Source organism: Rhamphochromis sp. 'chilingali' (genome assembly GCF_963969265.1).
Source record: "Rhamphochromis sp. 'chilingali' genome assembly, chromosome: 16".
NCBI classification, from domain to species: Eukaryota; Metazoa; Chordata; class Actinopteri; order Cichliformes; family Cichlidae; genus Rhamphochromis; species Rhamphochromis sp. 'chilingali'.
In genome coordinates, this window is record NC_137943.1 from 6966252 (window position 1) to 6978439 (window position 12188).

Consider the following 12188-nt stretch of genomic DNA (forward strand, 5'->3'; position numbering starts at 1 on the left):
CTCACATCAAAATGGTTCGCAAACGATTATGAAGTGAAAGTGTGGAGTTTTACCCGAGACGGGGCACACAGACGGTCTGCGTGTGTTTGTCAGTCATTTAGCGACCCGAGCGCTGCGCGGCAGCACTGCACCTCAGAGCGCACTGGACCCAGGACACCCGCTCCCTCCCCCGTCTTCCCCATCCACCCCCACACTCCCTTCTCAGAGCCTCGCGCAGCCCAGCTCCAGCCTCACACACGTCGCTATTGAGCACCCCCCTCCCTCCCCCTTCCACACACACACACTCTCACACCACCCTCCCCCCTCACGCCACCGCTCACGCCTGCCGCTGTCTCTGCGATCCTGCGCTCTCTCGCCGGCTTCAGTCCTCTTTCTCGCACTGATCGTCCCTCTCGGTGTTTCGATAGAGGGGCTGCACGCGCGATTGCGCTATTGATACCCACTTTATAGTGTGTCTGTGGAAAGTCACCCTCTCTCTCTCCCTCTCTCTCTCTCTCCCTCGCGCTCTTCTCCTCCTCTCCGGCTGCTCTTTGGTAAACTAACAGGGAGGTGTTAACTACTTTTGCTTGTCCAAAGCGCCTCCCGTTATCTCCGGCGCTGCTGCGCAAGAGCCACAGGGGCCAGAGCTGCTGATACTCTACCCGCAGAAAAGTTTTCAGCTTTTTGTGAGGATAAAAAAGAAGAAGAAGAAGAAGCCGGAAACCCGGGAGTCGTCTTTATGAAAAGCGGATTCATCCACGGCAAGGTGAGTAACACTCGGAGTTTTTTTGTGTTGTTGTTGTTATTGTTGGGTTTGAAGCTCACACAGTTTGTGCTTCCACACCTTTCCGCCGCTTCTCTCCGCTTTGGAAGCGCGTTTCGAGTCGGGAAACTTTTTCTCGGGGATTTGTAAGTGCTGCGCGAGGAGATTTCCACGCGTGGAAAAGAATGAAATATATATATATATATATACATATACATAATTATATAAACAAATCTCTTCGTGAATGCGTGTGCGTTTAGATTTGTTTGTCTCTTTATATATGCGCGCGTGCATGCGCATATGCGAGGTCCCCAAACAAGAACAAGATTCTTGAAAGCACTCGCATTATTTGTGCGTGTGTGGATGACATTGTGCGTACATTACCATGGCCGAACACGACCGCCCTACAGCCGCACCGCGCGATCTCACTGCAACCAAAGGCTGAACTTTGTAAACTTTAAACATCATCACTGGAGATAAAGACGGATCACAGCTGCTGGAAGCCACCTGAATTATCGCCAAAGCCTGCAGTCAGTCAGAGAAATGAAATAAAATTTTACAGCCTTATTATTTCTGCTCCTCCTCTGGGACCACTTTTGTCTTATTAACCGGCGATTATAAGCGTCAGTCGCGGGCCTGCTGTGACTATATTTATTTAAAAGTTCGGCTTTAGTTCTTCCCATGAAGGTTTCAGGGGTTCCAGCTCACTGAATGCCTCCACCGGCGGTTTTCAGTGGAAGTTACTGTTGCTCTGTAGCACTAACGCTCGTAATGATGAAGGCATGTGGCTCAAACGGCCGCATATTGGCTCCGTTAGCTGGGGTTTAATAAACACTCACATCAGTCAGATTTTAATGCATCACAAAAAGCGCAAAGAGGAGTTTACGAAGGACTTCTGTTCCACAGCTTTGGCATCACTCATCGTTCTAAACTCTTCTGCGTTTTAATCTTCAAATTGGAACTCATATTTATATCGATTATCTATTCAAATCATACAATTACTGAAGAATTATTTGAAAAGGAACACAAGAAAAAGGAGGAGAATAAAGACGCCGAGGTGATTTTGCATTTACTTCTGCTGCCACGAGCGGCTGTAAATACTCCTCTTAAAATGAAGCTCTCACAGAAACAGACGACGTAAATTTAAACAGAAAAAGTGCCACTTTGTGTACTCCCTTGCGCTTACACGCAAGCGTGTGCACACGCACACACACACACAAACACACACACACGGGCCTCAACTCTGTTGGAAAACACCTGTTAACTAGGGAGCACAGTGCAATTTACATCCTTCCCCCTAAACTAGATATGCGGCACCCAGCCGGTGGAAGTCCCGGGGGCCTTCCAGCTTCATGGCCGAGCACACAGAGGCAAAGTGCGGATTCATTTAAGCGGCAGCTCCCGCTGCTGCTGCTGCGTTTGCATTATGGAAGACCACATTTGTAACATTTTTCAGTGCTTCATCGGCGGGAAAAATAATAAAAGTAATTATTACTGACATTAACAATTAACTTGATCGTTTCTTTTATTTAAGTATCACTTTGGCAAACAGATGTCACGCCCCTATAGTCTGTGTAGTTTATGCGTTTCCTCTATTCACTTCAGGCCTGACGTGTTGAATTTTATTTGTTTCCATTTCTCTAAATGATTAAGGACTCAAGGAATCAAACAGCTCGTGTTAATAGTTAAAAATATATATATTTAACTTTTGCTCACTCTTCTGTTCGCAGTCTCCCTGTACTCTGGCCTTGTCAGTCAGTACTTTTTATTTTATTTTATATTTTTTATGACGGACTTCATAGAAGGAAACAACAGAGCTCTCGAGCACGCGCCCTCATCCACGCGCATTAGTGGGCAAAGACGGAACGCTTTCTGAGAGGGAATAATAAAATTAGGATTCTGGGAAAAATGCGGCACACCTATTAGCAGTAATTTCCAAGTTAAAAAGTCCTCTCAGCGCCGGCAGTAAATCGCGCGTAAAAACGCATTTTGGAGCAAAGGTGGACTCGAGGCGGGTCATTGAACTCACAATTATAGCCACTCCTAAATAAATAAATGAATAAGTAAATTAATAAATGAATGAATTAATAAAAATCAGAAACTCTGCTCCGGGTCCAGATCCACTGATCTGGTGAATCACTTTCGATTGATTTTATTGATTGTCAGATCAACGAGGCCTGACTTCTAAAGAGCAGCCGAACCTTTTTCATTTTCCAGCCAAACACATTAGCGAGCAATAATTATCTTTTAAACGGCAACATGTGCTGCTGACATATTATGTCCAATTACTCATATAGATAACAGTGATTTATAGCCGAGGCTTCCGATGGGGACAGAACAATTTTGTAATTTATTTTGCTCTCATTTACCGGTGAAGAAAACGTTCCTTTCTTCCATATTTAGCGGTATCATTTCTCCACTAAAAGCTCCGATACTTATCCATTTCCCCCCGATATATCAATGTGTTATTGTATAACATTTCAAAGTACTAATATTCCAAAGTTGATATCCATGCATGTAGTAGTAGGTTCATTTTTTGCGTAGGTGGTGGTGTCAGTTTTCTAAAATAAGCTTCAAATCACAGTTAAATTTTTACATTTGAATTAAGAAACTTATAATGATGTATTAAACCAATTTCATTTTTTAAAAGTGTTTCTAATTTAAAGGCTCTTTTAGTCCAGCTTCTCTCGCTGGACTAAAAGAGCATTGGCATAATTGGCATTATTTTTAATTTGGGCAATTTAAAGTTGTATTTTTATCTGTATACTAATTGTGATTATTTTTAAAATAGTTACTTTTTTCAAATTAAACGTGCCTGACTGTAAAACTCTGTCACGCAGACGCTGATGTATGATTTTATTATTATTTTTGGCTGCTGTTTTCAGACTTGGTGATTCATAGGCTGCCGCTTATTTCTCGTGTCATTTGACACGAAGCAGGCTTTGCTTCATAGGCAAATTTAAAACGCCTTTTTTAATACTTTACGTATTTATTTCTCTTTAAGATAATTCTTATTTTTTTATTTATATTTTTTCTTCATTTATAACTATTTTGTGCTCTCTGTTATTAAATTCAGAGAACAAGAATAATGAGAATAATTTATAATGTATGTATCCAAAAATATGAAAGGATTAATTAATTATTTTTAAGGGAAAGAACTTAAGTGCACTTTGTAATTGAAAGTATCGAAATACTTCATTTTCTTATTTTATTTTTTTACTTAGGCCTATCCTCTCTCTGTCTCTCTCCCCCCTCCTTGCCCTTCCTACATAAAAAGTCTGCAGGCGCACAAAAGAGAAGGAAAAGTGTCGAGTTCGAGGGAAAACTAACGAAAGATGATTTATTCGTCAGCGCTTTTGATTCTACCCCTCCTCCTGCCACCTCTGTGTTCCTCTCCCTCAGCAGTCAGCTGTTAATGCTCGCCGCTGATCTCGTTTGCTCCCCTTCTTTGCGCACAGAGCAGTGGACTAAAAATTAATGTCCATTTCACACCTCTTTCCCGGATCGATAGCTGCAGGGGAGGGAGGGGAGGTGTTATTTCATTTGGGATCCAGAGAAGCGCCGCGTCCCGAATAAAAGGAAAGCCTCCCGCCTGCTTAATTATCAGGAAACCGGCTAAACTTTTGCTTTCACTGCGGCACCGCTGATCGCTCCAGAATCACATCTATAATCAGATGTAGATGCTGTGCGCCTCTGCCGCCGTGTGAGAAGCTTTTCTGCTGCTTCCCGTGTTTTATTTGTTCGTCTCTCTGGAGGAGGACAGTAATTAAGATTTTTTTTCCCCTAAAGGCGGGACTGTAACTTGTTGCAAGAAGCGTTTCTTTTCCTTCCAACTTTCCCCCCACCTCTCATTTCATTGTGAACAGCTCCCAGAATAAACCCGCTGTAAATTCACCGTCATTCAGATCCGCGCAAACTCGTTCTCATCCAAACAGAGGCCATTTCTCACATTTGGAAATACTAAGGCGTCATGACGCGCGCATTAACACCCCCCTCCCACCCCTTCTCTCTCCCATAGTAAATTAACCACGATCCGCTCAGTCTCGACTAGTTTGATGATGCTCCCCCCCCCCCCCCCCCCCCCCCCCCCGTTTATTAAGTCCTATCAATATGCACTAATTCCTCATTCTTTATTAAAAGCAGAACCAGGTCCTTCTCCACTTATCCGACATCTCCTTCCCTCCCCCCACGCATCCGAAATCCAGAGTGCGTTTTATTATATTTTGTTGTGCTAATAAACACTGGAGCTTATTTGACATGCAGACGGGTAATTGAAATAAACGCGTCGCCGGTAAATAACAAGTGTTTGAACACGCAGACACGAGAGCGAGGCCCTCCTTGGAGAGAAAGTGCGTCCTGCGCCGTCTGCATCTTAAAACTTTGTGTCATTGTTGTCGCGTTAGCGCTGATATAATCACCGTAATTAAGTGCGGAGAGCCGGATGCAATCATTTAATGGCTGGATATTGTAGGGCTGTCGCGCTAATCAAAACCCACCAAATGTTTTCCCTCCCTGGAAATTGCAGCCTGTCTGCAATGCAGAGAGTTGTTTTTTTATGAGGAGGTTTTGATTGATTTGTATAATACTTCATATTTGAACTTGAAGCAAAAGTTTTTATTTTATATTTTTTTTGTTTTGTTTTTTGTACAAATTACTTTCATGTCATCATATCTATCGATTTATATTTAAGAAAAAAAATCATACTAGATATTTTAACATGAATGAATGTGCTTTGTCTATTTTATTAGCTATGGAAGCATTATTAAATCATATTAAGGACCTATGTGGAATACAGGCCTCCAATATTGATGTCATTATTTTTTCTTTTACCAACCAGCAAATGAGAATTCATGTGCAGTCTTAAAGTTTATCCTCTCTCTGCAAACATGCAATTATTCCTTTTATTGATGACAGGAAAGGGGAGTAGCTCACGTTCAGTCATTTTTCTGCTGGACGGAAATCACTCCATGGAGGGGATGCGGCACTGTGTGTTTAATGGTTTGATTGCATTGGAGAAGGCAGCCACTGGTAATGCCGTTATAGAGGGAAATATCACTTGGAGACGTTATTGGCAACAAGAGAAAGTCAAAGAATTAGCCTAATGGGGAGAAAGAGGTGGTGGCGGGGAGAGAGTTATGTCGGGTGTCAGATACTTTCTATTCTCCATATTGCTCTGTGTCTCTGTGCGTCTGTCTCTATCCCCTTGCACCACCACCTTTGCCCCCCCCCGCCCAGCCGCCACATCATATCTCTCTCAGGTTTCCCCCCTATCCGTCAATTACACTATGAACCGGATCACAGGCTCCCTGCTTGGAAAATAAGCTAATATTCACCCACCACCCCCCTTTCTCTCGCTCCTCTCTCCTTCGCACACCTCCCCAGAAGACACCGTTGGTGCATTTGCGTCCATCGATTGCACACAGGCGCTATTCGTGTAGCCTACTTATCATTTTTCTCTGCGGCCAGCGAGACATCCAGGCAAGAAGGAAACAAGACTGATACAGGGAGGGTGATCTAAGCAGCCAGTGTGGAAATGTGCACACACACCTGCAGAAGCGTCGCCTTTTCACATCTACAAATCTGCACACAAAGCAGACTGATATCCACATAGCCACTTTATGCTCTGTGGACGGCTTATGATAAGAAAAGGATCTGGTTGTTGCTTGAGCATCCTCCTGCCGCCTGAGGCCGACTTTTGACCTCTGTGATGAGCAGAAAGGATCATCGGCGTGAACAGAAGTTTCTCTCTGGTCATATCATTGATACTTACTGCACAGTAGAGGATTATATTGCAGCAAAAGCTGTAAGTGAAAACAGTGTACCTGGCAACAGTTTTTCCTTGTTAAACTGGAGCTAATTGGCTTGCACGCAGCCTGTAGAACAAACCGGCCAGCCGCCTGTCTGCCCGCCAGCCTGCTAGATTAGTGGCTGTTGTTGTACAACCCGGCACAGCAATAAAGACTCATAGGAGGGTGGCTGGTGCCACACACAGTCAGTTCCACTCCTGCAGGATGGAGAGCAAGCATGCCACCTGTTTGGCTCTTTTGTATTTGAAAAGTCAGAATTTATAAGGATTATGTCTTCAACAGAAGACGGTCTTTTCTGGTTTTAACTTCACTGTCATAAACTCAGGTACACCTTCCATATTAACAGCACCATAGATAAAGCACAGGGAGTGGTTTAAAAGAACTAAAGAGCACAGGGTGGTCTATATGTTTAATTCTATGAAAAGCTGTGTTTATGTGCATCAAATTCGATACATCCAAAAATTAACAACATTATTCGAGCAAACAAAAAAACAACAACATGCAGATACTTTGTTAAACCAAGAATCCAGCAATTACCTTTGATGATGGTGATCCGTGAGCTATGGAACAGTGTGCTTTTCCCATTTAGCCTTGCCTGACACCAGAAATTAGCTGGCCTCGCTGAAGTAGGCCTCGCTGCTGCTGCTGCTGTCATGAATAAAAATTCCTGCCACAGGTCCAGAATCATTTCTGTGTGCAGGCCATGACTCTGCGTCTCAGAAATCACAAAGACTCATTTGAGAAAGAAATCCCTTTTTTACTTTGCAGAATGAATGTCACAGAAAGCTTCTTGGAAAGACCAAAAAAACACACAGACTCTCTTTATTTCTGCATTTAAACATTTGGAAAGAAAACACAAAATGAATAAATCGCTCATGGTTAAGCGAGAAAAAAAGTCAAGAAAATCTACAGAGAACATCGCACTCTTGTCCAATCATTATTGATTTTACTGGTGAATATTGTGTCATTATCCACCCCAAGATGATATCCGTATGTGTGCGCGTGCTCCTCTTATTAAATCTAACTGCAATATTTTTCACTGCTGATGCATACATCTGCAGTTAACTGCAGCAGCTGTTGACTGCAGCAGCAAATAATGTGGCTACAGATTTCATATCAGAGAAGGATGAGCGAAGAAGAAAAAGGGGAGGAAAGAAACACAAGAAGAGATATTCGAAAGACATTTGGAAACAAAATTAGGGTTTTAGAGGCGAACGGAAAGACAAGGACAAATAATATGAGCGAGAACAAGAGAGAGGAGAGAGATAAATGCGTGTGATTCTTATTCACAAGGACGTTTGAGCTTTGCCTCGCGGCCAGACATGAATGAGTAGATTTCAATAGTATCGACTGTTGCTTCGGACATCAGCAAACACGCATGTACACACACACACACACACACACACACACACACACACACACACACACACACACACACACACACACACACACACACACACACACACACACACACAGAAACATCTACTAGAGCACAAACACTGCTGTCTGTCTGGAATACAGAGCGGACCTGTATGCAGGTCAGCTCACACTTTTTTATGCTAAAATGCACGCACAAGCACACTGTCCTTATACAAGCCAACAGTTTACTTATGTTTCCCTCTATGTGAGCAGTACAGAGCCAAATATTTAATATCTGACTGTCGGGTTTTAAATAGCAGTGTTTTGTCTTTACTTTCGGCTGATGCAGTGCTCTCTCAGTGTGTCTTACCCTATAGCTTTGTTTGTGCTTAAAGCTTTTGTCGTTTCTGGCAGCACAGATTTATGTTAATGACTTATTCAGAGAAGGCACCAGAGCTGCACTCGTGTCAATTACACATTATGTGGATGCTTAGTTAAAAAGCCACCTATCCCTGTTTACTGAAATGCCCCAAACTGTGACCCGAAGAGATCAGAGATATAGTGTGTGTTTTATGATTTTTTTGGGTACATGTTTGATTTCATATCTATGAAAATGACTGCTACCAAGAATATAGATATTTAGATATAATTAATAAATATAAATATATATATTGTGTGTAAACCTTGAATGTAGCATCTATTTAACTGTGCTGACATGCTGAGGTTTAATAGTGTACGTTGAAATGATTATGCTAAAACATGATGTACCAAAGCTTTCAGGATAGATTGCAGAAGCTTAGGATGGATTTTAAGAGCTGTAAATTGTATCTGAAGTGTCAGATAATATTTTGTTCTCTGAGTTTTGCTGTCTCGCTTTTACACAATATGCTCACAGTGTTAAAGTCAAAAGCCAGGACTTCAGCATGGAGGCGTCTGTTAAACTACGCTGCATGGCTTTCTGTAGATTTTTTCTAGCGTTCATTTGTCTATACATACATGATTTGGTATGTGTGAGTGAATCTGTGTTTGTGTGTGTGTGTGTGTCCACCACAGAGATGCGATGAATGACACAGCTTGGCCTGTCTTGTAATAGAATGTAAGAGTGGCACTTTCATGCTTGTCAACAATCTCTAAATATACCCACCGACTGGGAGGTGCACGCTAACACACACACAGACACACACAGACATTTAGACAGGCCTGCGGTTTTGACTGCTTTTCTCTCCATCTCCATTAGAGAGGAAAAAAAACTGCTTTGCTTCCCGATAGTTTTGCAGATACCCCTGCACACACACACATACGCGCGCACACACACCAGTCACAGTCGACAGGATATTTTTATAACAACAATTGGATTCCTCTCCATTCCGTTCCAAAACTCAAGTTGGCACATTGGAAAACTTGATTTGACAAGTTTCAGCGCCGCTTTGGAGCAGCAAAAAAGCGTCAGTTACACACTCGAAGCAGCCATGCGGGAAAAATATTTATTCCAAGCAGTCAACAAAAAGGAAGGCTCCGATAAAAAAAAAAAAAAAAGAAGCTTGCTCTTTGTCACTAGTGTAGTTGTTTGGAGCTCAATTTCCCTCCTGCGTCTCTGAACCTAACATTCCAAGCTGTTTAGGTCTCTATACTCCACATGTTGATGAATGAGGTAATCCACTGCAACATCTGGGCGGCAGAGATAGTGATCCTAACTTATGAAAAGCGTCAGATTATGGCTGACCTGAAGTGATGTCTTGCATTCATGATTCCACCATTAAAATGTCTCCAACTCTTGTTTTTTTTTCTTTCTTTTAGCTAACAAAGCAATCATAAAATTCAATGATTATCTTAAGAAACCAATAATAACGTTTATGGCCACATTCACCAGTTATCCTATGTGGAATCTGCGACTCCACCTGCTGCCCACCTCCCAGTAACTCATAATTTCTGAGTAAGATTCCCTCTCAGAATGATGTAAATGCACATTGTTGTTGACACCGCAATTTCGCAGATTGGTACAACATTGTCAGTTAAAGTGCAGACTCGACGTGAAGAGCCCCTCTTGCTGTTTGTATTTAATATCGCCCTGACAGCTGTATCATTCTTGCACACTGTAATCAAATTATGACAGCGTGGTAAATGTTCCCCTGTGACATTTTCTATTATAAAATGCATATACCCGGTGTCAGACATTGTGTGGGTGGTATCCATCAATGGCAAATGGGATTGTAAGTGGCACGGACCGACATTATGCATATTTGCGTTAGATGTAATTGCGCTTGTATATTGATGATATACATAGGTGTATGTCATCTAGAATTATGATTGTTTTTTTAGTGATGAAGTTAAAAAAAACGAAAAAAGCTTTTTGACACTTCTTTTCATGTAATATTACAAATACACAGATTTTAAGGCCTCGAAAACACACACACACACTCATGCTTTTGTGCGTATGCAGGACCACCAAGCCAGAAAGCAGCCAGATTATGTGAGTCACCCTGGGAGATGAGATATGTACCCTTTGCTCTGTTATCACACCCTTTCCTTCCCTCTGTCTTCCTCACCTCTCACTATCTTATCTATTTTCTTCTTCTTCTCCTTGTTTCCTCACCTCTAATTTTTCATCTCCCGCCTTCTCCTCATCTCTCCTCATCTCTCCTCTCGCCCTCCCTCGACTCGCTCCTCTCCTGCTGCGGCCTGTAAGGAAATATCTAGTGTTCTCTTATTGGATTGGCTGCTTCACGTTGGCGGCCCTTCACTCGCTGCCCGCCGGCCTGTTGGGTAATGATAATAAAATTGAAATATCTTAGTACTTATCAGTGTATTACCTTGCTATCAACACCTCAGACACACTCCTATTTTAGAGGTTACAGAGGAGAAAGAGCGATCTGATATACGGCGTGAAGACAGTGGGTAGGAGCAGAGAAAGAGAGGGGGTATACTGAGAGACAGAGGAAGCTGTGGGACAAAGAAAGCAAGTTTTGTTGTGGTCACTTATGGAAGGTGTTATTTCCTGTATCGACTGCGATAGAGGAGAGAGAGCGTGGAAAGGGGCGTTGGTGGGCTAGGAGTGAGGCGTGTAATGCGACTCTGTGGCATCAGTCCAGACCAGAGAGGTGTGTTATTGTAAGCCCTTCTCAACACTCCGTGCTGGTCTACTGTACATTTGCGGTAATGTAAAACATCTCCCCCACCAATCTCTCTGTCTCTGGGCCTTCTCCTTTCTCTTGGCAGTTGTTGTTCTGCATATTTGTGTGTGTGTGTGTGTGTGTGTGTGTTTCTGTGTGGGAGGCAGAGCAGCGTGCCAAAGCCAAGATCAGGTTTGGAAATTGATTTGAATGAGTGTTGTGGACAGCTGATAGCTATAAAAGATTTTCTCCTTTCATTTCCCAGGGAGTTTCTCCTTTGATGTTGGCTGCTAGTCAACACAGCTTTGAACCTTGTCTAGAGAGGCTGCTACTTGATACTGTGTGAGTTTGTATTTGTTGTGTGTTTATGTATGCACAAGGCTTCACGTTTGACCTTTTTTAAGTTGCATGAGTGTCAAATTTTGATGGCACGAGTGAGACTTTAGATTGCTTTTTTGGGGGGGATAATATATACATATACATGGTACACGTCATATCACTCCTGATAAGCTGTTAAATTATGCATATTTTCTCTTAATCTAGCGCTAAATCCCACCGCTGCGTATTTGTAACAAGCACATCTTTACCTATTCTAAATCTTAACATATTGGACCTTTAATAAGGCAGCCACCTTCAAATTGCCCTTTGGGGATAAAAATCTCTGCAGTGTTATGCTGTCGTTTCATCGGCTGCCTCTCTGCGTTCCTCTGTCTGACCAATCGCATGCTACAATCTAATCCCCGGGAGGGAAAGATTCTAGTCTGTTGCCACGGATGCCGAGAGGTCGTGGGGTCAAGTACGGCTAATTTATTCACTCAGTCAGATTTCCTCTGGCTCGTGGATGGCAGATGGCGAGGCCTGATATGATATCACCCATCTGAATCACTCAAGGGAGAAGGGAGGGAGGCAGAGATGGGGAAGAGAGGGAGAGATGGGAGGGATGAGAGGAGAACAGATTGACAGGAGAGATGTAAAAAGAAAGAGAGGACAGATTAAAATTGGGGGAATTAAAAGTGGTTAGATGGAGAGATAGGGTAGCATAGCCTGTGAGGATGCAGAGTGTATTCGCCCCACCAAGTCGGGGCGCTGAGCTGAACATTGAGCCACACAGGCTGTTATCACATGTGTGGGTGTGGGTGGAAGTGTGGATGTGTGTGTGTGTCCTTATCT

At 42.9% G+C, this 12188-nt stretch overlaps 1 protein-coding gene across 5 annotated transcripts in view; it reads left to right on the top strand.

Annotated features, from left to right (window-relative positions):
* Nucleotides 1-354: 354 nt before the first annotated feature.
* rnf220a (ring finger protein 220a) overlaps nt 355-12188 on the top strand; it is a 162835-nt gene continuing 151001 nt past the window's right edge. Inside the window, exon 1 of one of the 5 annotated variants that reach the window (XM_080906593.1) lies at nt 355-745. The gene's annotated coding sequence lies outside the window, so the exon portion shown is untranslated. The remainder of the gene's footprint in view (nt 746-12188) is intronic. The other 4 variants (XM_080906592.1, XM_080906594.1, XM_080906596.1 and 1 more) reach the window with 4 other exon arrangements.